Source organism: Neomonachus schauinslandi, chromosome 6 (genome assembly GCF_002201575.2).
Source record: "Neomonachus schauinslandi chromosome 6, ASM220157v2, whole genome shotgun sequence".
Classification (NCBI taxonomy): domain Eukaryota; kingdom Metazoa; phylum Chordata; class Mammalia; order Carnivora; family Phocidae; genus Neomonachus; species Neomonachus schauinslandi.
In genome coordinates, this window is record NC_058408.1 from 68,420,876 (window position 1) to 68,447,461 (window position 26,586).

At 42.2% G+C, this 26,586-nt stretch overlaps 1 protein-coding gene across 3 annotated transcripts in view; it reads right to left on the minus strand.

The window, feature by feature from the left end:
• The window catches only part of DISP1 (dispatched RND transporter family member 1), a 101,161-nt gene that overhangs the window by 67,943 nt on the left and 6,632 nt on the right, over nucleotides 1-26,586 (minus strand). For 2 of the 3 annotated variants that reach the window (XM_021679482.1, XM_021679479.1), the window contains exon 1: nucleotides 4,181-4,245. The exons of the other annotated variant lie outside the window; for it this stretch is intronic. The gene's annotated coding sequence lies outside the window, so the exon portion shown is untranslated. Of the gene's footprint in view, nucleotides 1-4,180; nucleotides 4,246-26,586 lie in introns of those variants that run through there. 3 annotated transcript variants of the gene reach the window in all.

A 26,586-nucleotide genomic window follows, 5' to 3' on the forward strand; every position in this document is an offset into this window, starting at 1 on the left:
CGGGCTCCCTGCTCAGCGGGAAGCCTGCTTCTCCCTCTCCCACTCCCCCTGCTTGTGTTCCCTCTCTCGCTGTGTCTCTCTCTGCCAAATAAATAAATAAAATCTTTAAAAAAAAATACAGGCAAGTTAATTTTCCAAAAGTCAGACTTTGTAGGAAAATAGATGTGTCACTCACATACAGACACCTGTCTTCGCTGCCGAGGGCTCCCGAGTTAAGTGACACTGTGACACACTGCATTCTCTGACATAAGTCATACAGAAGAAAGTAAATGAGAATCCTGGTCCTATTTATGTATCCTTTTCATAATGCCTGGTAATATTATTTTTGGCAAGCAAAGAACCTTAAACTATCCAAACTCTGAGACAGAAAACAGCATTAGGAGTCTTTCACAAACGCAGGGGAGTAGTTTCTTATGTGGAAAACACACTAATCAGTGATTCAGTTGAGTTCAGACAGTCCAAAATTATGAAACTGGTGCCATGTCTGTCTTCAGAGAGCAGTTGATATGGAAAAAAGTTCGGTGACATGCCCCTAACAAGGTAAGAAAGGAGGTAGTAACAAAGGAAGAACAGGGGTATTTATTCGTATCAGAATCCAAGACTGTGAGACATACTCTAGTATTTTTGGCTTCCTTCAAATCTTCTGCTATATCACAGAACGGCAGTGTTGTTAGACTCAAATCACAGGCCTGGCTGGAAGAATACGTTTATAAATGGGGTACATCAGAAACTAGGATTAGGTCACGGAAGGTAAAAGGGCTTCTTAACATGTTAAATGTAGCATGTCACTGAGCTCAGCAAACGCCACTTCAAAGCATGGAGACAGAACCCATAAGGGTTGGCATGCTCCACGATTAGTCCACAATTAGTCCACGATGAGGTTCCTCAATAACAAGCCACCTTTGGCACATTCGCTGCAAACCCCAAAGGTGAATGTGCCTAAGCAAGTCTAGCTGGCCATGACCGTCCCTGGCAGGGAGACTTCCGGGCTATCAGCCAGGACGGCCCTCATGGGTATGGCCTGGTAAGAGCTCCAGGAGCTCAGCGGCTGGGACGTGTGGCCATGGCAAGGCAGGTGTCCTAATGCCCATCCCAGGCCGCCAAGTACGTGCCGTGACATGTGCTGCTATATGCTGGCATCCATAAAAGACCCAGAGGGCTGTGACTGGGGGGGGGGGGGGGTGGAGCTAACCTACAGCGGCCACCTGCTGCATCCTCAACCCTAACCATCTGTAGAGAAGAAAAAGCCACAACTGTTAACCTGTTCTAGGTTCTCAAATAACCAAGGATCACAAAACTCTTGACAAAAATGTAGTGGGAAAATACTTAGAGTAAATATAAACATTTCTATTCCTTTACAACAAAACTCGCAACCTAATGGGTATAAGGAAAATTCCCAGGACAGACATATAACAAGCCGTGGCTCAAGCACTGCATTTGCACAGAGACACCAAAGGAGAGGGGCATGGGGTGACTTCATAAGGGACATACTTTATTTATTAAGCAGGTCATTGTATCAGAGTTTCAAGTTATGCTAACAAAAGCTTACCACCAACATGACCTCTGCCTTTAAAAGGAAACAGAAAAGAGATAGTCATCACAATGTCATTAGAATGTCCAGTATTTAGATTTGCAAAGATCTGTCACCGGACAATGAAAGATGAAAAACAAACAAACAAACAAACAAACCAAAAACATGGGGGAACTGGAGAAATGGAACCAGGAAGTTATTTGCTTCGTTCTTGAGTTAAAGCGTCTGCCTTGTCCAGTCACTGAACAGTCTCTGCCTCCCTGGATATCTCCAGGCATGCCTAAGTGCGTCCCCTACTTAATAACCTCAAGCCACATTCCCTCACATAGCACGGTAACACCGCCCTGAGCCACAGAGAGGGAATGCTGTGCACTCTCCCGCGCCATCCCTTTGGGATATTAGGCAACTCAGTGCTCATTCCTTCCTCTGCCAGTGGAATGCCTTAGTAACAGGCATCCACACCCTGCTGGCTTTCCAAGGAGTCAAATCCAGCAGCAAGGGTCAAGCTCAGAACCCCTGCACAGAAACAAGTGGGACTGTCACAAATCTCTGAAATGATCCCTTTTAAAGCTAAAATGTACTTACTTAGATCAAAGAAGCCTATCTTGGGAATGACTGCTTTTCCTAATCTCTGATATTTGCAACGATGGCTACAGTGTCCAGGACAACTGCGGCTGAGCTCAGATTCTGGGAAGCCAGGAGGACACGAAAGATGCTCAGTCTTGGGGCGCCTGGGCTGGCCCAGTCTGTGGAGCAGGTGACCCTAGATGTAGGAGTCATGAGTTGGAGCCTCACATTGGGTGTACAGATTACTTAAAAATAAAATCTTAAAAAGATGCTCAGTCTTTGCTCCTATGATCTTAAGTTCCCACATTTTTGACACTGTCAAAGACTAAATTTTACAAGATCTCTCAGCATTATCTCTTATGAAGGGGGATAGTATTTACAGAGCTTATTCTCACAGTGACAAGTAACTCTGTATCCTTCTCAAGAGGGCAAGGAAAAAGCCGGAGTGAGAATACTGAAGGAAGAGGTCCTGGCGCTCACGTCTCATTTCTATGGCAAAGCCCCTCGAGCTGGCCCAAAGAAACCTGAATCTTATTAATAATAATGCACACACCTCATGGGGTCACAAAAAAATTTTTTTTCTGACCCCAACTTCAAAGCGTAAAACTGACATCCCATTGGTGTAATATATTTCAAAAGGCAACTAAGTTTGTATATAGTAATACACTTTCACTTCTGGATCCTGGTGCTCTATCTGAAAAGTTCAACTGTGCATTTGCACAGTCTCCCTAAAAGAGTTTTTATTTTTAAAAAGTTCCTTTTAAAAATTTAAATCCTGGTGTCTTTGATCAAGACTGACTTCAAATAGCGGGGCAAGCAGTTTTACAACAGCCTGAAGATTTTCATGATTTTCTTTGGATCTCAGGCATCAGAGTAACTCTACACCTGCCTGGGTAGGAGGACTCAAGAGCATCAGTTATACATACAGCAGACCTCACCCAGGCTTTATGCAGAGCATTTCTTAAAAAATCAAGTACTCCTACTTTCAAGTACAAATTTGGGAATGAAACAAGTGTATCCCCACTTGGCTCTGGAGCAGACCAATTATCCAGGACCAAGGAGTGTATGAATCTCAAATTTTATAAAAGTTATCCCAGAGACAGATGCTAATAACAGATCACTATTTCATGTTTCATCTGCTCTTTCACTGAATGTTTAATGCTAATATCTTATGACTTCTTTTTTAAGATGAAAGGTTAAATAACAAAAGCAGAGGAAAAGAGGGGGGAAAAGCCCACAGGGTAAATCTTATTTCTGAGCAAATAAAAAATATAGTTCAAGTTATTTGGATATTTTGTGAATCAACTTCCTTTTCAAATAAGCCATTGAACTTGGAAGTTCAGACTGGATAATGTAGGTCTTAATGGTTAACAGCTGCACTCTAAATTGATACCTACATGCTAATGGTTTGATATATGAAAGCTAATTATTTTATTCATGAAAAATAAACTTAAGCCATTAATTTCTTTGCTTAATTCTTTAATATTTTATAAAATGATTGTCTTAATTTTGTATTTCATTTCTGACCGTGTTTGAGGTAAACCTTTAAGAGACAGGGTAGGGCAACACTTTTACAACACTGAAATAAATCTTTTTAATGTGCTAAGTTCCAATCACTACTTTCTACGTTATTCCACCACTTTAAAGTATGGTTCAAAGTTTTTTCAAAGTATAGGTTTTTTTCAGCATTCCTGCTATAAACACATAGTCCTGCAGGTCGAGAGTCCCGCAAAAGTCTCGCGGTCCAAGATCACACAGCTGCATCTGGCAGTGGGGCCTCCCCTCTTGCCCCCATTCCCGTGCACGCCAATACTCAGACATGAAAGCGCTTCCCTATCACTCGGCCATTTTTCTAGCTCACATTCTTTAGTGAAACCTCAAATACCAAACAAGTTCAACAAAAGTTTACCGGAGCTTATGAATATAGTGCGACTGGCTTTTATTCCTCTGCTGTCTAATGAGCCTAGAGAAGAAAGTTAAACAGCTTGGTTAATATAGGGGTCAACCCCCTAAAATGGTGAATGCATATGGGAAATGGACAATGACCACAGCGTCGAGGGGGTGAATTTAAGACGTACTCACCAAATACCAGGGAAGAAGGGCAGCAAGGGAGGACTCGGGCCATCTGAGGGGCACATAGGGAGCTGAAGGGAGAGGACAAAACATACCACTGAATCTAGGAAGGCAAAAGGGAATTTGGGTGTTTTATGCTGTAATCGAACACAGAGAGGTCATCTTGGCTCCTACAACAATTTACTGGCAGAAGGAACACGACTGGAGCAAACCGTGTCCCTGGGCAGACCTAGAGAGTCACCGCAGGGGTGGGACTAAGCGTTCTCACGCATCGTGGTTCTTTCCGAGATTCCAACTTAGTTCTCTTCTTATGATCCCTAACACCAGTTATAACCCTGGACACCAGGGCTGTAGTTGAGGCATGTTAGTAAGAGCCTGTGAAACTCAAGGCACTTCGGGGATCCGGAGTCAAGATGCAGCAGGGTCCTCTGAAAGCCACGGCACCTGCCCCTGCTACCCCCTGCAGCTGTCACGGCCACCTCAGTCCCTCAGGGGTCTGTCTCTTCCCCCTGTAGGAGACAAACAGCCACCAGATGTGGCTGCCCTCCTCCAACAGCTCCTTAGCCCTTGCTCTCCCTGGTGTTCCCCTTTGAGCAGAGCAAATGCAAGCTATCTCAGTCCCTTTGCTGCAGATACCTTATCTTCTGGACAATTTAAAGAGAAAGAGCAACAGGCTTCCATCTGGAGCAGATACTCTGTGCTGCTAGGACACCCTTAATTTATACTAATCCCTAAGCAGCCTTTATTCAGTCTGAGGATCACCTGAGGGACAAAGGAAAAATAGGTTTTAAAAGTAAGTAAAAATAATACAAGGAGATGAACCCATTTCTCCTGATACAGAGACACTCCCATGCCCATCAGAAGGGCTCCAGAAAATTCAAAAGCACCTCCTCTACCACTTTCTTACATAAATCCTCACATCGGGCCAAACTACCGTCAGCATGAGTCCTGAACCTCATTACCTGCACACACTGTGCTCAGTCCCCTGTGAGAGTAGCGAAGCTGAATGCTCCGTTTCTTTAAGGTACAGCTAAATCTCCTTTTCTCTGTTAGACTGTGGACTCAGAGATCCTTCTCTCCTTTGATTGCCTAACAACTCGTTTCTCTGCCTGTACTGGATATTTGCAGGATCGTAAGGGCTTCTATCTTTGTAGTTGGAGTAACTGAATTAATGCTGTTTAGCACGTCATGTTCACACATTCTCAAAGGAAGGTCTGACTCCCACTTTGACGTATTCTCCCCTCCTGTACTACTGTTGGATTTCACCCAAGTGTTCCCTCTGGGATAACGTTTCTTCTGGTTGAGTCTATTTTTTGGTATTTCCTCTGGGAGGTTATGTGAATGGTAAACACTCTTATTTTATATATTTTAAATTTTCTTAATTTTGTTTTCATCCTGGAGCAACAGTTTAGGAGGGTGCAAAGTTCTACGCACACTGTTCTTTTTTTCTCAGCTCAGCCCAGTTATTACTTCCCTGTCTTCTGGCATCTCACCTGCCAAGGACAAGTCTATTAGGGGAAGCCTTTCCCCCAGTCGTTGTACTATTTTCTATGTCTGAGGTAGTTCTATTACAGTGTTTCAAGTGTGAATTTACCTTTACTTGCCATTTGGTCCCTGGAGTACGTTTGATCTGCTGCCTCCTGACTTCCACCGATTCTGGAAGCCTTGGTGTCAGGTGCCCAGCCCTTCTGCTCGCTGAGCATCCCAGACACACTTATCTACAATCTTCGTGAGAGAGTTCCAATAGTGGATTCAATGTTCCAGTTTCTGCTCTGTCTTCCTTAACAGATGCTCTGGCAATTAGGTTTGCAGGATCATTTTTGAAAGGGAGGTCATTTTTGTTTCGTTTCGACCTTGTTCTCCTGACAACTGCTTTTGTGGCTTCCTGCTCTTAGCTCCTCTCCCAGCCTGACTGGGTTCACATACTTGCTCTAAGACAGTGCAGATATTAGCAGTTTAGAGATTCAGTTCAATGGTGGTATCAGGAATAACACAGAACCAACAGACAATCTGCCTTGATTTCTGGCCAAACCATGTTTTTATCCCACTTTCTTCCCTTGGTTCACAACTTCTAATGACGCTATGGCCCCAACACACTGGCAGAGTTGGCGACTTTTAGCGTCTGGCAACAACAGTGATGGAAATCAGGTGGGGGAAGGGTTCTCGCTTCTGCTCTTCCTCCAAGCAAGGAGCCCGGCTCCATTGCCCCATCCCTGTGCAGGAGCCAAGGAGCCCTCGAGCACCTTCCCGCCCTGGCCAGGAGACTGGCTGGCCCACAGTTCCAAGTTCCAGTCCGATCATAACTTCCTATCTCTGAGCACCTTATGGTCTTTGAGGTGTATGTCTTGATTTTCAGGCTGGCCAAGTCCCTTCAGTTTTCTCTCTTCTGCTCTGCCATTGGCATGTGGAGGATGGTGCTGAAAACAAGGCCTACGGAGCTGGAGCCCTGCTGACCCGGGCTCTCCTGTCACTCAGTGTGGTGCCTAATACACAGTAGGGTTTTGATAAATAACCTGCACAAGGTAAGTGCACACCCCCAAATGTCGATGGAATCTTGAATCATCACAGCACAGCACTAACAGTCACTGTGGCATATATATTTTATTTACTTTGATTAAAAATAGCCATGTCTATGCCAGCCACACGAATGTGAGAATTTCATGTGTAATTCATAACGAGCCTGAAACAGTTCTAATTCTAAGAACACCAGTGAGCTAATGGCTATAAAACACTAAACACAGGCGCTGACCCATCTCTTCCTGACTTCCTCTGCTCTCTACATACATTATTGGTGATCCTGATTGATTCCTGATCCTAAGGAAAATGTTTCTTGGATCCGAAACTGAAATTAACATGAATTGACTCAAACCCATTTAGCCCACATGATTCTCAGAAGTAAGGCATCCCGGGGCGTATGGGTGGCACAGTTGGTTAAATGTCCGACTCTTGGTTTCAGCTGAGGTCTTGATCTTGGGGTCCTGATCTCGGGATCATGATGTCGGGGTTGTGGGATGGAGCCCCATGTCTGGCTCTGCGCTCCATGTGCAGTCTCCTTGGGATTCCCTCTCTCCCTCTGCCCCTCACCTCATGTGCACTCTCTCTTTTTCTCTCTCTAAAATAAATAAAATCTTTAAAAAAAAAGGCAGTAAGTCATCCCAAGAAGCTTTTTTTGTAGGAAGTATATGCTGTAAGGAAAAACAGTGCCTCCCAACCAATCCTGAGGCCATCAGGATACAATATATTTGCAAAACATAGCATATTAACACCACAAAGGGAAGAGTAATAATCCCCAGGAATTCTCAAAAAAAAAAAAAAAAAGGAAGAAAGAGAAAGGTCAAAGAATAAAAATTTTTCCAAGGTCTTCAGCACTGACCAGGAGAAAATGGTCTTTGATTTTTTGAAAAGGCTTCCATTTATTTTACATTGAAATATTTTTGGTATGGAAAAATTAAATTAGGCTACTGATTTCAAAATAAATAATGCTTAAGAATATCCAGCTGCCGCTGATTTAATTCTCTGGGCACCACACAGCTGCTTTGATGGATAGTTTTACCTTCCAGGAAAATAAACACATCACATGGAAGTGTGTCATTCTGGTTTGAGCTAGTTTTGTTCCACTATCCCATGATATCTTGACAATGTACTTTACAAAGAAGTCTCTGGTTACTTCTGGGTAAACTGATAACCTGCAAAGCTGAAAGCCTGTGGTTACTACTCCATCAAAGTACAAACATCTCTTTCTTTTAAAAGTCTGTACATTCAAGGACTACTAATTTCCCGACAGCTGTGCTAAATCATCAAATCTTGAAACCATCCTGTCTTCTGTTGGAAATGACCCTAGTGGTCATCTTTTCTATAGAATTCCTGATCCTAAGCTGTTCCCTGATGAGCCTGCTGAGACCAGCATCCCTAGAAGGCCCATTTAAAACCCGGCTGTGGCTGTCCTTCACCAGCAGATTCCTATTTAAGGATGTGCATTTCTAACAAGCTCCCAGAGGATGCCAAAGCTGCTAGTTGGAGAGCCATACTTTGAGAACCATGGCTCCAGCTTCTTTCCCCTTTCACTACATCCAACAGAGTTAAACCAACCCTCCTCAGGCCAGACATCAGTGTACCAACCAGGGCTGTCACATGAAAGCTAAACCAACTCCCTTCCCTACGTTAGTCCCTCTGTTAATCAGGTCCCTTGTCTATCCCGACCTCATCTCTTGTCCAACCAAGCAGACCCTTCCACAGCTCTGGCCACCGCAGATCTCACTCTGCTAGAAAGCTCTCCTTATCTGCCAATAAATGGCCACTCTTTTATAATTCCTTATTTATTCACTCAGTAATTCAATTTATGAGTCACTATACTTAGTGCTGTGAAAAATACTGAGGTCAAAACCTGCCATAATTAGCTTCAAATCAACAAATACCCCATGACTCCATATCCGTCTTAGAAATTAAATTGTTTCCACAAGCAAAAAATAAGTCCCCCTAAAGCATTTTGAACTGGTTTTTCCAGGAGTGGAAATGGATACTTAGCGTATCTACTATAGTCTCTTTCCTGGCCCTCTTCTAACTTAGTATCCATTTTAAAGAGTTCTAAAAAGAGTTCAGAGTGTAATAAAGATTCCACTATGTATATGCTAAATAGATTTGCAACCTCATGCAGTAGGCTTAAGAAAACTAACTGCTGGTAATTACAAACTGATGCTGGGTATTCTCTCTACATAGGAAACTAAAGTATTTGAGGGCAGGAAATAAGCCTTCCCCATCTTGGTATTTCTGGAGTTTAATGGCGCACAACAGCTCAAGATCTAGACAAAAGGATGAAACCACTCACTGCCTATTAAATTTTCCAGATGAAATATTTTTACAGACAACACCACGGCGATATATATTTAGTGGTAACATTTTACTCTTTTGAACCAAACAGACATTTTTCTAATCCTCAAAGTCCTATGACTACATTTTTAAATTTGCTTTTACTTGTGCTTAATTTTTAAATAGTATTTATTCATATTCCAGTGCAAATCTTAATGAAGTCATTCAAGTTATCCAAAACTAATAAGCCCATGGAATAAATGAAATTATTAATGATAAAGGAAGCTTTCACACAGACCCAATTAAGTCAATTTTATAATTTTATTAAAGCACGACAGAAGAGCCCATGTAAGTGCAATAAAGTTTAATGGAAACTCAGTCTGGTACTAAGGGGTGGGCATGGTATGCAATGAAAGCATAAGTTATAAATAAGAAACAGTCTTACAAAAAGTCTCTATTTCCTCAGAAATTAGGCAACATCTACTCATGATCAAATTTATGCACTCAGAGCTTGTGGATAGCTAAAATGATGCTATATATTGCTTATATAGTCTGCATTTGAAAAATGAAGTTATTCTTTAATTAGCATTTCTAAGCCAAAGTTAACGGCTGTTTGAAAATGAGGCTCATTACATGATTCTGTAAATGTACTCATAATAACTGACATTACCACACAGCTGTATAAACATATTTACCATGACATTTTTCTTCTTACCGCAGGTGTATATTTTCCATTCTGAGCATTAGTAATATGTATCTCAGACTAGTCTGGTTTAGTATTAACACTGACGGGAAAAAAATATTTCTTAAATTATTTAACTATTTGTAAAATAAAATGTTAACTTCACAGAACATTTCATATGTCATAATACATCTTATTTTTTTATTATTATGCTCCAACTTATCCCTGAAAGGGTTTATTGTAGCTACTTAATTCTTTTTTCTTTCGGATATATTAACAATAAAATCTTCATCTAAAAACTCAATAAAATCAGTCTCAAAAGAAATAATCTGATTTGCATTACCAGCAGACATTACTTGCAATATGAGTATATTTTATGTTTTTCTAGTAACATAGTAAAATATAATTTTAAAAAGGTAAAATATTCCATAATATAATCATATAACTAGGAATCATTTTATTAAGGTAAAACACGAGTCCCCGAACAAGCTAAAGATAAATTAGCCTTTCTAAATTTAATATAAAGTATCACATTAAGAGGAAAGGTTTCGGGAATGAACTTTTGGCCTTCTTAACTATTTTTTTTATTATTATGTTATGTTAATCACCATACATTACATCATTAGTTTTTGATGTAGTGTTCCATGATTCATTGTTTGCATATAACACCCAGTGCTCCACGCAGAACATGCCCTCTTTAATGCCCATCACCAGGCTAACCCATCCCTCCACCCTCCTCCCCTCTAGAACCCTCAGTTTGTTTTTCAGAGTCCATAGTCTCTCATGGTTCGTCTCCCCCTCCGATTCCCCCCCTTCATTCTTCCCCTCCTGCTATCTTCTTCTTCTTCTTTTTTTTTAACATATAATGTATTATTTGTTTCAGAGGTACAGGTCTGTGATTCAACAGTCTTACACAATTCACAGCGCTCACCATAGCACATACCCTCCCCAATGTCTAAACTTTTGGCCTTCTTGAACATCAAGAATGGTAATGTGTTAGGTGATCAAAGTCTACAAATATTTTAGCATACAAATAGCATATTTGGTACTGTTGAAAACAAATGGCTTAGTAACAACTTATGATGATCACTTACAAGCAGAGGTTTAGGAAACTCCCAGAAAATTATATTTTCTAACAATTCAGAAACTTCAATCTTGGGAGATTACTTCTCCACACAGAGCACAGAGCCTGATGCGGGGCTCAATCTCACAACCCTGAGATCACGACCTGAGCGGAAACCAAGAGTTGGACTGAGCCTCCCAGGCACCCGCAATGATTTCTAAAGATGTTTAACCCTTTACCTAAAGGACATGAGAATATTTTTCAGCTGTTCCATGCCTATTAGCTTTGCCCTTCCTGAAGGAAGGAATAGGCAGACTTTTCTTCCATAAAAGGGATCTGAATTGTGGGGAACACAGCACACATGCTAGGTTTTATCTGATCTGAACACAGTGGAGGAGACAAGGATAATAAAAAATGTATTTAAGGGGCGCCTGGGTGGCTCAGTCGGTTAAGCGTCTGCCTTCGGCTCAGGTCATGATCCCAGGGTCCTGGGATCGAGCCCCACATCGGGCTCCCTGCTCCGTGGGAAGCCTGCTTCTCCCTCTCCCACTTCCCCTGCTTGTGTTCCCTCTCTCGCTGTGTCTCTGTCAAATAAATAAATAAAATCTTAAAAAAAAAAAATAATAAATAAATAAATAAAAAATGTATTTAAGCACAAACTCAACGTTTATTCGCACTGCTGTCTCACGCTGAGCGAGCACCCGAATACACAACTTCCAACGCACAGGAGGGGTACTCTTCCCTTCTCTGCACAAACATCCCGGAGCCTGGGAATGTCTTTGGTGTCTGATAAATCCAGCATTTAGAGTATTAATGTTTAGCATACTTGGAAGGTAATGTCAACTATCTCCGGCACCTTCTGATTTTACACAGTGCAGTTCGGGTCCCACCATCCCTACCATCTCTAAACAGCGATCACAAAGGCAGCTTAAGGGGCAGGAGCTCACGGGGCTTTCTATGTCCTCATTCATTCCAGAGGGGAAAAGCACAGTAACTGAAGCAATTTGTTATAGTCAAGCATATGCTCCAAATTCTTCCCACTGTAATATTAGTAGATATATTTAAATATATAATGTTACATTTTAATATTTACTTTTACAATTAATGCTTCTTTAGATATACCAAAATATCTACCCACTTCTTTGCTCATATTGATTCTTACCTCTCACGCTTGCATCTGGGTTCAGTTTCCTTCTAGTTGAAGCATACGGTTCTGCAGCTCTTTTGGCAAAAATCTATTGATAGTATACATCCTCAGTCTCTGCAGATCCCAAAATGTCTTCTTTTCACTTTTACTCTTAAATTATTTCCCCCCAGCACTTTGAAGGGTTAGCCCACAGCCTTCTAGCACCTGCTAGTAAGTTGGCTGTCAGTCTTAGGAAGGAAACCTACCTTTGTCTGCAGTCATTGTTAGCATTTTCTTTTTCTCTTTTTTAAATTTTATTTATTTATTTGACAGAGGGAGACAGCGAGAGAGGGAACACAAACAGGGGGAGTGGGAGAGGGAGAAGCAGGCTTCCTGCCGAGCAGGGAGCCTGATGAGGGGCTCGATCCCAGGACGCTGGGATCATGACCTGAGCTGAAGGCAGACACTTAACAACTGAGCCACCCAGGCGCCCCTAGCATTTTCTTTTTGATGACTATTTCATACCTGATCCCGGCTCTTCAAGCCTCTGACAAATCCTCCCCCATTCTCATGCTGGGCCAAGGACCTGAGTTTCTAGATCCCTGGGGATACACTAGTAATCAGCAGCAACCCTCACTGCCAAGGGCCCCGCAGCGTCTGCAGGCAGGCCAGCTCTCTGACACCTGCCTTCTCCTAGAGATAAGTTACTCTCACATGTAAGGATAACCCTACACTTGTGCCCTAGATGCCATTTCCTCGCACACTACAGAGCACTGTCCAACACTTCTCACAAAATCTTCCCTCTCTACTGGCTCACTCCATCAGTTCACAAATAAGCTCTTAGTTTTTCTGTTTTAAAAATAACAAGACAAACAGAAACTCTCCCCTCTGCTCATGCCCAGATTTCCAGACAGCACCCTAACTTCAGCTCCCACTCATCACTCTGTTCATAAAATATTAGCTTTGATCACAAGGGAGATCATAGTCAAGTTTGTTGGGATCACACTGAGATCACTTGAGATCATGGTTCACTACTGCCATATTGATATATCTCTAATTTTTCAGGTGAGTTACTATCTTGCCTTAAAAGTATGTTCTGGGAGGAACCACGATGTGTTTTAGTAGACGAATGGATAAATGAACAGACATCGACGCAGACAATGGAACATTACTCAGAGCTAAAAAGAAATGACCTTTCAAGCCATGAACAGACATGGAGGAATCTTAAATGCTTATTACTAAGTGAAAGAAGCTGATCTGAAAAGTCTACATGCTGTATGGTTCCAACTATACGACATTTTGGAAAAAGGAAGAACTATGGAGACAGTATAAAGATCCATGGTTGCCAGGGGTCGAGTGGGAAGGGAAGGATGAAGAGGTGAAGCACTGAGGTTTATGAGGGCAGTGAAAACACTCCGTGATACTGTAACGATAGATACACATCATTGTACATCTGTCCAAATCCCCAGAATACACACCACCAAGAATGAACCCTAATGGATACAACCAAGGCCTCTGAGTGATTATGATGTGTCGGTGTAGGTCCATCCACTCTAACAAGTCCCATCTGGTGCGTGCGGTCGGGGGGGCACATGGGAGGTCTCTCTACCTCCCTCTCCATCTAGCTATGAAACTAAAACTGCTCTAGAACAAATAGCATTTTTTTAAAAAAGTAAGTTCTGGGTGATTTTGGTAATTGCTGTTTTCATTTAAAGCATAACTACAGTCAAGTTTCAGTCTTTCAGACTACCCAGTGATATATCATCCAGTTTGCAAACTTGTTGAAGAATGCAACTTTTCCATATTCTGATTAATTCCTTACTCAGTAGGATCCCCAACAGACGAAAGAAAACAGAAGCCAAGAACAGCAACAAATGAAGGGTACAATGAACTGAAAGCCACTCACCAACTAGATTTTCTGTTTTCTGTCTCATCTACTGAGATAGATAATCCAAATTCCCTGCATCGTGTGACCGTATATGGATGACCTAAATTATTCACATGAATAAAGCTTGTTTAATCCTCATTCTTCCCTGGAGAAGCAAGCACCATGATTATCCCCATTTCATCAACGAGAAAATGAAGATTTACCAATGTTGCAGAGCTGACATTAAAGCCTGGCATCTGAGCCCAGAGCCTAGACTCTTACGCACTGTACAGGTCAGTCCTAAGGACTCAGGTTCCTAAGGTAACGTATGCCCTCCAACACGTGAGCCCCGTCAGGGTTTTAGGAACTAAACTACCTGAATTTTACTTGCTTTAATTCATCTTACGAATTTACCTAATTGTACTTTTTATTAAACTTTATAGTAAAATTAATTGAACTCTTGAAGTCAGCAACCTTTTGGGCGTGTAAAAACAAACCATTACTTTTTGAAAAGCTGGATTAAGGCAACAGACAGTTCTACATAGAAATTAACATTAAATCTCTTCTTGCTCTGGGGTGCCTGGGTGGCTCAGTCGGTTAAGCATCTGCCTTTGGCTCAGGTCATGACCCCAGGGTCCCCAGGGAGCCCGCATCGGGCTCCCTGCTCCGTGGGAAGCCTGCTTCTCCCTCTCCCACTCCCCCTGCTTGTGTTCCCTCTCTCACTGTGTCTCTGTCAAATAAATAAATAAAAAAGCTTAAATAAAAAAAAAAAATCTCTTCTTGCTCCAGTTAAATGATCTCATTCCTTTAAGCCAGATAATATAAAATAAGGCCCTCACCCTTTGCAATGAGAACATAATTAAAATGGAGATTTTATTATTGAAAACTTGGTCAACAGAAAAATTGAGATTGAATGCCCACAACTTAGAAATCATAAAAGATAATTCATCAACTAAGAAGACACCTTAGTCTTCATCTGACATCTGCCTGAGAAAATTGATACTGAAGGCAGAGACTGAGGGAAAGCAAATTAACTTTTAAAACTGCTTTAGATATCCTCTTACCATTAGAATCTAAGACTCTATTGTCTTGATTCCCCCCGCCCCCCCCAACAATCAACAGGTTGAAAATTTCAGGAGACAGCACAAGGCTGTGGAAAGACTGTATGAAACATAATTCTTGTGAACTTTGGTTTTCTCATGGCCTTATTGTACGAATCAACTGAAAAAGCAAAAGACTGTATTCACACCAAGTGTTATTTCAAATAGAAGCTGCTCAAAAATGTATCTGCAACTTATTTTCTAAAAAGATATTTAAATCTTTTCTCAGAAGCATCAAAGATTAAATGTCACAAAAGTTAAACTATTTCAGTGTTAATTACGTAATTAGATAAACCGGATCAGGGTCCCAGTATGCCAACTAGCTTGTCTAATTTATTTATTTATATTTAAAGATTTTATTTATTTATTTGACAGAGACACAGCAAGAGAGGGAACACAAGCAGGGGGAGTGGGAGAGGGAGAAGCAGGCTTCCCACTGAGCAGGGAGCCCGATGCGGAGCTCGATCCCAGCACCCTGGGATCATGACCTGAGCCAAAGGCAGACGTTTAACGACTGAGCCACCCAGGCGCCCCTAGCTTGTCTAATTTAAACTAGTCCAAAATGCAAGCTCACATATCAGGAGATGTAAGGGAATGAAAGTAATGTAATGTGTATTATATAACGTAACCCTGGATGCAACCTCACACAGCCTCTATTAAAAATGGAAACTGTGCCTTCCCAGCCAACCCCAGCGGGCTGTTGGGGAGCTCATGAGAGATGCTACATTTGAAAATGGTTTAGGGGGTGCCTGGGTGGCTCAGTTTGTTGAGCGTCCAACTCTAGATTTCAGCTCAGGTCGTGATCTCAGGGTCCTTGAGATGGAACCCCACATCCGGCTTTGTGCTCAGTGGGGAGTCTGCTTGAGATTCTCTCTCCCTCTGCTCCTCCTGCTCACACTCTCTCTCACTCTTTCTCTCTCAAGTAAATAAACAAATCTTTTTTTTTTTTTTAAAGATTTTATTTATTTATTTGAGAGGAGAGCACATGAGACAGGGGAGGGTCAGAGGGAGAAGCAGACTCCCCGCCGAACAGGGAGCCCAACGCGGGACTCGATCCAGGGACTCCAGGATCATGATCTGAGCCGAAGGCAGTCGGCCAACCAACTGAACCACCCAGGTGCCCCAAATAAATAAATCTTTAAAAAAGAAAATGGTTTAAAGTATTAGGCACTTTTTTAATTGAAAAAAATTTTTTCTTGTTATTATTAAACCAAAAATTCAACAGGAAGGGTTTCAAGAGCTATAAATTACCTAATAATTTTCATTTGTTTTTCAAAAGAATCACTTTCCCTCTTCAAAGAACATTCTATGCCACATAAAAACCAAGTTGATACCTCAGTAATTGTGTCCCTCTTCCAACTGCTGTGTGAGCTTGGTCTTTTAAAAATAATTCCCTTCACCACCTCTGAAAAGACATTTTGATACTAGCTTAAACTTTTATAATACATCAACTGGTGCAGACTTTTTCCACTCAAAAAAATGTCTATATCCCTGCAGTTAAATTTCTTCCATGTGCTATAAGCTATAGCCAACCCCTGAGAAAGTGACCAGAACCCTACAATAAGGCCATTTCATAAGCAAGCTTATGTTTTCCCTCCAAGAACTCGGCTAGTGAAAATCAGATGCCAATGATGCATCTGCAGGACACGGAGACACAAGGCAGGAGAGCAGGACGGCACACGCTCACAACTCCGGTGACACAGGGAATACTTTCTCGGAAGGAAATCCAAAATGAACACATTCATGTTTTTAAGGCACGTGTAATGTAACTGAGACACCAAGGACTTGAGCCTCTAAAGATACAGGAAAGTAAATCTAATAACACTGGTACGCATGTTAAAAACTTAAGTCACTCAACTGGAAGTAAGAGCTGCAGAGGTTAAGAAGCTTTTCCCGGAGGTAACCAGGCAGACCTTGTTAGTTCTCAATCGCACCACAACTATTAGGTGCAACATTCAACTATTCATGACCGGCTCACAGAATGGCGTCCTTGAAGGTTTAATACAACACCCTAGAAATACAGAACGGTTCCTGGTAAATTTGACTGACCAAATGCTTTCTAACAAATACATTAAACTAGATGCTAACAGTATTTTAATGATTTAAAACACAATTTCATGTTCTTATTTTTAAACTGCTTTGTTGATGTATCATTTACACAAATAAAATGTACAGATTGCAATGAGTTCTGACAAACAGGTGGACTCATCCACGTGACCACTACCAGGCTCAAGCTACAGAATGTTACTCCTTGCACCCTTTCTAGTCAGTCTCCCGACTCTATGCCACTCCGGACAAGCACTGATGGAACTCCTGCGTTCACAGAGGACTCCTCTCCGCTCGGGAACTTTGTGGATGGAACCCTGAAGACGTACTTTGGGCCCCGTCTGTCATCAGCAGAAGCCTGGGAGACCCCTCCGTGCTGATGTTGTGGTATCCGGAAGTCTGGTTTCCCCGCACCGCGGAGGGAATGACTACATCACAATACGTTCACACGTCCTCCTGCGGATACACATGGAGGTTGTTTCCAGCTTTTGTCGATCAAAACTAAAGCTGATGAGAACATTCATGCACAAGTCTGCCTGTGGGCATCTGTTTTCACTACTTCTGGGTAACTATGTAGCTGTGGACTTGCATGTGTGTTTACTCAGAGCCTGGCTGTTGTGCAAGGGATGACACCACGTTCGTGCCTGTCGAAAATGTTCCACTTTGTTCTGCTTTCTGTCCAACACTTGTCCTTCTCAGTCTTTCTAATTTTAGCCATTCTGGTGGCTCTAAGTGGTATCCTGCTGTGGATATTATTTTATTTTTTTAGATCTTATTTTTAAGCAATCTCTATACCCAACACGGGGCTCAAACTTACAGACCCGAGATCAAGAGCCAGGAGCCCCCTCGCTGTGAAGTTTAAATAACTGAAGTTCTTTTCGGGTCTGCCCATTTTTTAAAAATCGACTTATCATTGTATTGTAAAAGTTCATTAAATCTTCTAGATACAAGCTCTGTCACATATTGTTTTACAAATATTTTGTCCCACTTTATGCCTTGCTTTTTCATTTTTTAAATAGTAACTTTTGATGCCCAGAAACGTGTACAGTCTTTAAGTCCAATTTATTAAAACTTTTTTTTTATCATATGAATAGTGATTTTGTCCCAAGAAGCTGCTATGGTCTGAATGTTTGTGTCCACCCCTCGCCAATTCATATGTTAAATTCGAATGTGATGGATTAGGAAGTGGGCCTTTAGGAGGTTGTCAGGTCATGTGGATGAGGCCCTCATGAATGGGATTAGCACCCTTACAGAAGAGAACCCAGAGAGAACCCTAGCCCCCTCTGCCACATGAGGACACAATGAGATTTTCACCACCAGGAGGACGGCCCTCACCCGACCACGCCGGCACCCTGATCTTGGACTTCCAGCCTCCAGGGCTGTGAGAAATAAAATCTGTTCTTGGTAAGCCACCCCTGCCTGTGCTACTTTGTTACAGGAGCTTGAATGGACTAAGAAATCTCTGTCTACCCTAAGTACATAAAGGCTTTCCATGCTTTGTTCTGTAAGCTTTGATTTTAGGTTTTACAACATTTAGGTCTACGATCGATTTTTTAAAAACCGTGGTATTTGTCGTGAGACAGAGATCAAGGTTATTTCACCCATCCCCCAAGGGAGCCAGTTCACCCAGCATCACACGTTGAAAGGCTCATCTTTCTCCACAGAATGACTTTGGCACCTCTGTTGAAAAATCAATTCGCTATATATGTGTGGGTCTATTTCTGGACTCTTCTGTTCTATTTATCTGTTTGTCTATCAATCATGTTCTCTTAAAGAGGTGAATTGTAGGGGCACCTGGGTGGCTCAGTCGGTTAAGCGGCTGCCTTCGGCTCAGGTCATGATCCCAGGGTCCTGGGATCGAGCCCTGCATTGGGCTCCCTGCTCAGCGGAGAGCCTGCTTCTCCCTCTCCCTCTGTCTGCCGCTCTGCCTACTTGTGCTCTCTCTCTCTGTTAAATAAATAAATAAAAATCTTAAAAAAAAAAAAAAAGAGGTGAATTGCACATTATATCCTCTGTCTTAGTATCAGGAGTCAGAACCAAGGCAACCGCTGATGCTGATGTATTCCTTCAACAAGGAATAGCAACAGATTGAGAAAAATGGCAAAAGTTTGTATTTTGTTATTCTTTAAAAATGATCACTTATTGGGGCACCTGGATGGCTCAGTTGGTTAAGCATCCGATCTTGGTTTCAGCTCAGGTCGTGATCTCAGGGTCATGGGATCAAGCCCCCTCGTCAGGCTCTGCACTCAGCGGGGAGTCTGCTTGAGATTCTCTTTCCCTCTGCCCCTCCCCCACAGGCACACACCTGCAAGCAAGCACACACACGCACGCACACTCTCTCAAATAAATAATAAATCTTAAAAAAAAAAATCACTTGTTCTTAAAACAATAAATACAAGTCAAAGTAACACTAAAATGTGTTAAACTAGTTTTCTAAGTTGACTATTATTTAGTCAACTATTTGGAATGAATACAGAGGCAAAAAAGTACCAAGGGGGTTAGCTCCACAAAGGGTCATCAGTAAGCCTTTCAAAATTTCCCCAAAATGCTTCCCCTGGCCTTCGACTGGATGGTGCTCCCTCAGACTCATCCCTGGTCAGCTCTTCCCAACTATAACCACCCCACCCTGGCCGCCCAGTCCAGCCTGCTTGCCCATCATAATCAAGAGGTATGAGTTCACTCCTTCTTTAGAGAGAAAACAGAAACCATCTTTTAGATTTTGAAATTCATATATATTTCCATGCATCTTTTGTTCCTTCCCAGGAAGGAAAAAAAAGGAAAGAGATGTCCCCACTCAGACGCTGGTTTCTCTACCCATGTCCTTCATCTTAGCCTTTGGGTCAAATCCGTGTCTCAGGTGGTGAATCCCTGATGTATCTGAAACCAGAAACTGGAATCCCCGAGAATTCTTAATACCATACGTTAGTCTGTATTTTTCATACATTTATGTTTAAAATAACAAGTGACATAAATCATACACAGCGAATAATTTTTCCAAGATAGGATTATATTAAAAGTTTCAGAGATTTCCTGTAACACAAGAGATTTAATAACAAAGGCATGTTTATTATTATTATTAACCAATATATTATAATAAGATTATATATTTCAATAACATGTAAGAATAATCTATACCTCATAGACATCTAATAACAGAAAACAAATGAAATGAATATAACATAAATGTCCAATAAAAATCATTTAAAAATGAAAAAAATATATAAAAGTCATCATATTTTATTTATTTTTTATTTTTTTTAAGAAGGCTCCACACCCAGCATGGAGCCCAACATGGGGCTTGAACTCATGACCCTGAGACCAAGACCTGAGCTGAGACTAGGAGTCGGATGCTTAACTGACTGAGCCCCCCAAGCGTCCCAAAAGTCATCATTTTTTTTTTGAGAGAGAGAGAGCGCAAGTGGAGTAGGGGCAGAGAGAGAGGGAGAGAAAATCCCAAGCAGACTCTATGCCCAGCTTAGAGCCCAACTGGGGCTCGATCTCACAACCTTGAGCCCCTGACCTGAGCCAAAACGAAGACTCAGATGCTTAACCGACTGAGCCAACCAGTGCCCCAAAAGTTATCATTTTTTAAATGAAAATTTTAAAATACACAAAACAGTGACAGTCTTAATCTCTGTTTCATGAAAAATTTCTTTCATTTTGCACAGATGGTGTGGTCTTCACGCTGGGCATTCGGGTATATTTTGCTTCATTTAAACTCATTTCCGTTTTTTGTTTTCCTAAAATCCAGTATAGTTGACATACACAGCAATACTAGATTCAGGTGTACAATATAGTGATTCCACAGTTCCAGACGTTACCTGGTGCGCATCACAGTGCTCATCCCGACAGGTGTGCTCCTTCATCCCCATCACCTGTTTCCCCCATCCCCCACCCACCTCACCCCTGGTGACAATCAATGTGTTCTCTAGAGTTAAGAGTTTGCTTCTTGGTTTGCCTTTTTTTTTTTTCTTTATTCACTTGTTTTGTTTCTTAAATTCTACACCCATTTCCCTTTTTAATGATGAAATTATTTTGTCTGCTTGCCCTGATTTTGGTTGTGCCAATGAGGTCAGTATTGCTTTGTGAATTCAGATTACACATCAGTTTCAATCCCACAGCCACATTCACACCTTCTCTGCATTTGTTCTACTAAAGTATTGGCAATAATTGCAGCCCGTAGCAAGTATCAAGCTCTGGAAACCATCAGCAGACATAATGAGGTAGCATTCCAATAACATCATTTGAATCTCCTAGAGAGGAGACCAGCGTGACACAGAACCGCAGGTCCAGACCACCAGTTTGCTGTACTTGTTAGTTCTTGGAACACCGTTCCCTGGAATCATACAAAGTGATGAACTATGTGAATGAACTTATTAATATTTATTTTGTGGGGCACCTGGGTGGCTCAGTCAGTTAAGCATCTGCCTTCGGTTCAGGTCATGATCCCGGGGTCCTGGGATGGAGCCCCGCATCAGGCTCCTTGCTCAGTGGGGAGCCTGCTTCTCCCTCTGTCTTTGCCTGCCACTCACCCTGCTTGTGCGCTCTCTCTCAAATAAATAAATAAATAAAATCTTAAAAAAAATACTTACTTTGTTTGCAAGAATGACTCACTGTTAGCAGCAGACATGGCTAAGAATACACACGAAGACATGTAACAGCCACAAGGGAGAGTGTGAATCTTTCTCTCCCGCACGATGCTGTCCAGGTTCCCAGGAATGTCCTCCCTGGCCCGCGATCCGTGCGCCCATGCTTCCTGCTCTCGCTCAGGACTTGATGTCAGTGGGACCCTCTGAATCATCAATCTATGCCTTGATTGCTAAACCTTAATTTTTACAGGAGAGTTACAATATTTTCCCTATTTTCCTGATTTCCCCACCATTTGGGGTCTGGGAAAAAGGACATAAATTGTGCAAGGAAACCCTTCTCTTAGGTATCTTCATCACCTGCCCCTCCTCATTTCCTGCTCTTGGCTTCCAATCATGCTATCTTCCACCACATCTGGGTGCCACCTTCCTTACCCCTTCCCCTGCCAGTGTTCAGTACATTTACTATGTATTTTCACGCTGTAGTATAAATGTATACTATATAAAGATACTTACTAATGATTTACTCCTGCTCCTCCTCAACACACAACAATCAGGTTTCCACTCTCCCCTCCTACAGAGCCTGGTCTTTGACCTCCGATCTCTTCTCAGCTCTCCTTTTCCTCAACTTCCGCGTAGCACCTGCCCCCACTAACCCATCCTCTAACTTGGTTTTCTGAGCAGGGCTCCATCCAGGTACCTCCTACTGCCTTTCTGTGGGCTGCTTGTTCTGACCTCTTCCTCAAATGCGGGTTCTCCTCAGGTTCTAAGGAGCCCAGCCCTTCCACCTGAGACACTGTTCCTGAATGATTTTAGTTAACTCTGACCCAGGACGCCCCGACCCTGAAGTCCTTCTCTGCAACCACAGCCTCGCTCCTGACCAACAGACACTAACTTCTATCTGCTGGCGTATCAGCACCTGGAGATGGCAATCCTGCTTTCCTTCAGGCCATGCTCAGGGCCCACGCGGCCTCTGTACCCGTCCTACCTTCAGCATGTCCTGGAGCCACCTCACTGCACTGGCTCCCATGTCTGTCCCTAAGTGAGCCAGGCTTCTTTCCAACATGAGACCTTCACATGCTGTCCTCACTTCTTGAGAAAAAAGGTTTCCCCTCCCCTCTTCACTTGGCTGGTGTTGTGAGCTGCCGTGTCCCCCCAAGATTCACACACTGAAGTCCTAACCCCAACGCTGCGGAAAGACCTCATTTGGAAACAGGGTTGATACCGAGTAATTTCTTCAGATGAGCTCATACGACTGGTGTCCTGATATAAAGGGGAAGCTTGGACACACACCCACACAGAGAGAATGCCCATGTGAGGATGAAGGCAGAGACGGGGGTGATGTGTCTACAAGCCAGAAATGCTGAAGACTGCCAGCAAATCACTATAAACTAGGAGAGAGGATGGAAGAGATTCTCCTTGGAAACCTCAGAAGGAACACCTTGATCTCAGACTTCTAGTCTCCAGACCATGAGACAATAAATTTCTACTGTTTAAGCCACCAGTCTGTGGCACTTCATATGGCAGTCCCTTGGAAACTGACACACCTAGTCGTCGTTCAATCTTAGCTCAAATGTCACCTCCTGCAGGAAGTCCTCCCTGTCTCCCTCAAAATGGACTAGTCCCCAGCTCCCTGACTTACATGGTCTCACTCCACCCTTCCTTCGTGGCATTTATCGTATTCATCTGTGTGATTAACTGTACTCGCATTTATGTCCTCTAGGCTGTAAAACAGATCAGTCCGTGTCCACAGTTACTTCTCCCTGGCCTTGAAGCACTGATCCCCATCTGAAACTGGCTGCATCATCTATGTATGTACTTATTTACTACTTGCTTCTTCCTCCACGGAGCATGACCCCAGCCTGCAGGACAGCGCCAGGTACGTGGCTGGTGTGCAGTGAGCGAGTGTATCAATAAACACCAACAGCAGAACCCAGGACTGCTCTGCCCGCTACTGTGTCCCCAGCACACAACATCAGCCACACAGAAGGCAACCGAGAATTCTACATGCTGAAGAAATGACTAAATGAGCCTATTTAATAGGGCAGGCAGTTCATTATAAGGGTGTTGTAATCACTTAAAAACAGTAAAAGTTTTTGGGCGCCTGGGTGGCTCAGTTGGTTAAGCGACTGCCTTCAGCTCAGGTCATGATCCCAGAGTCCTGGGATCGAGTCCCACATCGGGCTCCCGGCTCAGCGGGAAGCCTGCTTCTCCCTCTCCCACTCCCCCTGCTTGTGTTCCTGCTCTCGCTGTCTCTGTCTCTGTCAAATAAATAAATAAATAAATCTTTAAAAAAAAAAAAAAAAAAAAAAAAACAGTAAAAGTTTTGGGGCACCTGGGTGGCTCAGTCGTTGGGCGTCTGCCTTCGGCTCAGGTCATGATCCCAGGGTCTTCGGATTGAGCCCCGCATCGGGCTCCCTGCTCCGCGGGAAGCCTGCTTCTCCCTCTCCCACTCCCCCTGCTTGTGTTCCCTCTCTCTCTGTGTCTCTCTCTGTCAAATAAATAAAATCTTAAAAAAAAAAAATAGTAGAAGTTTGAGGATTGTAACCTTCTATAGTTAAAGGAAATCTCGTTTAGTAATAATACATTATTCATCAACTCACTTCTGCTTTCCACCTAATATTTAATATTTAAGAATGTTTGCCAACAAAAGAACTCAAAAGGCACAGCTCTTAGCTATCACTGATTTAAAAATGATTTAAATTTATGGACTGAAGATAAAACTTTAAAAAACTTTCTTCATTAAGGTTTCTGCTCTGAAACAGCAAAATGGAGAAGGCCAAAATGTTTTTTTCAAGATTGTCAAAAAGGAAAAGTGTCTTCCTTGGACTATTACATATTGCTGAGGGGTTTTTTTTGTTTTATTTATTTATTTATTTATTTATTTATTTATTTATTTATTAATTATGAGAGCAAGCAGGGGGGAGGGACAGAGGGAGAGAGAAGTATGGAGGCTGACATGGAGCTCGATCCCACAACCCTGAGATCACGACTTGAGCTGAAATCAAGAGCTGAACACTCAACTGACTGAGCCACCCAAGTGCTTCACAACATGGAGAAATTTTTAAAAATTATTTTTATCCATTATCCTAAGTTTCTAACAGAATAGGGAGTTTCCTTTTTTTCTATGTTTCCTGTGGTCTTTGCCCAAAACACATACATTTCATGTAGTTGTAATAATATATGGCTATGACTATGAGAAAAATGATAAGCCAATTCAAAACTATATTTGGAAGAAAATCAGTATCACACAAACCAAGAGATAGTGTCCCAAGTGCTACTGTTTGCATTCTGTCATCTTTAATCAGAAAATCTCTCAAAAGAGCTCCTTTTGGGGGCACCTGGGTGGCTTAGTCGTTAAGCGTCTGCCTTCGGCTCAGGTCATGATCCCAGGGTCCTGGGATCGAGCCCCGCATTGGGCTCCCTGCTCGGCAGGAAGCCTGCTTCTCCCTCTCCCACTCCCCCTGCTTGTGTTCCCTCTCTCGCTGTGTCTCTCTGTGTCAAATAAATAAAAATAAAATCTTTAAAAAAAAAAAAAAAAGAGCTCCTTTTGCATAGGAATCTTCAGGACTTGCAGAAAAGCGCTTATTGGGGGGGGAAACAGACCCCCTATCATTAATCAGCTCAGCGGACAAGGTAACTGAACACCAAACAGAACCCTGGCTTTCAAGGGATTAGACGTCAATTTAATACTCGCTTACTTGGATTTTGACGTTTCTTCCCTCATTCTTAAGGTAAAAATTCTTGACCTCAAAAAGGATCCTGACACTGTTTTCCAAAATACACCATAATCAGAAAAGCATGACTTGAAGTATAAAAATCAGAAAAGCATGACTTGAAGTATAAAATGTATTTTTAACAAGAGTTAGAATCTCAGAAAAAAACAAACTACTTACCTAAAAGGTTTCAAGGCTAAAAACAAGTAAACAACTAAATAAACTAAGAAATCTCATAACAAAAACCCACCAAAACACAAAACATAAGCAGTGACTCCAGATAAGGTTGTCACTAAAATAACATAAAAAGAAACTTTAAAATGTTTGTAGTTCTCACAAAAGTTAGCACTGTGGATGTTGTGGAAGTCTGTGGGAGAACATAAGCATTGTGGGAACACCTTCTGGTTTCCCTGTTACCTTCAATGAACAGCAACGATAAAAATACCGGAACACTTAACGTTTCAGAGACTCTCCCACTCTTGTGGACGTGGGATCACCCCACCAAGCATGCCTTTCTTCAGAAAAAACTAAAAGTAGTTCTAAGTCTTCATTAAATACACTACCATGAAAAATTTTACTTTAAAAACTTTTTCTTAAGATTGGCTTGTCCAACACATGTAATGGCCTGAAATTTTACTCTTCAGAAGATGGTCTGTTTCATTTGCATGTGTGAACACCATACACGCATGTATGGACCTGCTCCATGCCATTCACACCCATGCAGCGGCTAGCCTGTGTCACACGGGGGGGGGGGCTCACCGTGATCGGCTCTCCCATTGAGATCAAACTGTACCAACGGCCTTTCTCTGCACTGCACACACATCACTCAGCACCGACTGGGGCTGGGTGGGGGGGCGCTCGGCTCAAGGAGAGCCATGCTGTGACCATTTGGGGTAAGTCCACAAAGCTAAACCATCTACTAGAAATGGTCTTCAATTAAACAACTGGTAGGAAATGCCAACTTGCTCCTCACATTCAGGCAGATCCACTTTGCAAATCCACCCCAACTGTGAACTCCTTAAAGTTCCATAATCAATATTTCAAGGACCACACAGTCAAGGCCCCAGGAGAGTCCCTATCTGAACCCAAAATCAGCAACTGGAACAATCAGATGATAAAGGGTCAGCAGGGTCACTTCTCTGCTATTGTGACCTCTGAATCCCACTCCCACCTGCTAAATTAGGACAAAAGCTCTCTTTCCATTCTCAAAGACATCATTATTTTGAACACGAAGATATTCAAAACAAAAGCAATGCAATATTTATAAATAACAAAGCAAAGGAAACCATCAACAAAAGGAAAAGGCAGCTGACTAAATGGGAGAAGATACTGTAAATCATGCATTTGATAAGGGGCTAATATTCAAAATATATAAAGAACTCACACAACCCAATAGAAAAAAAAAATCTAATTTTAAAATGGG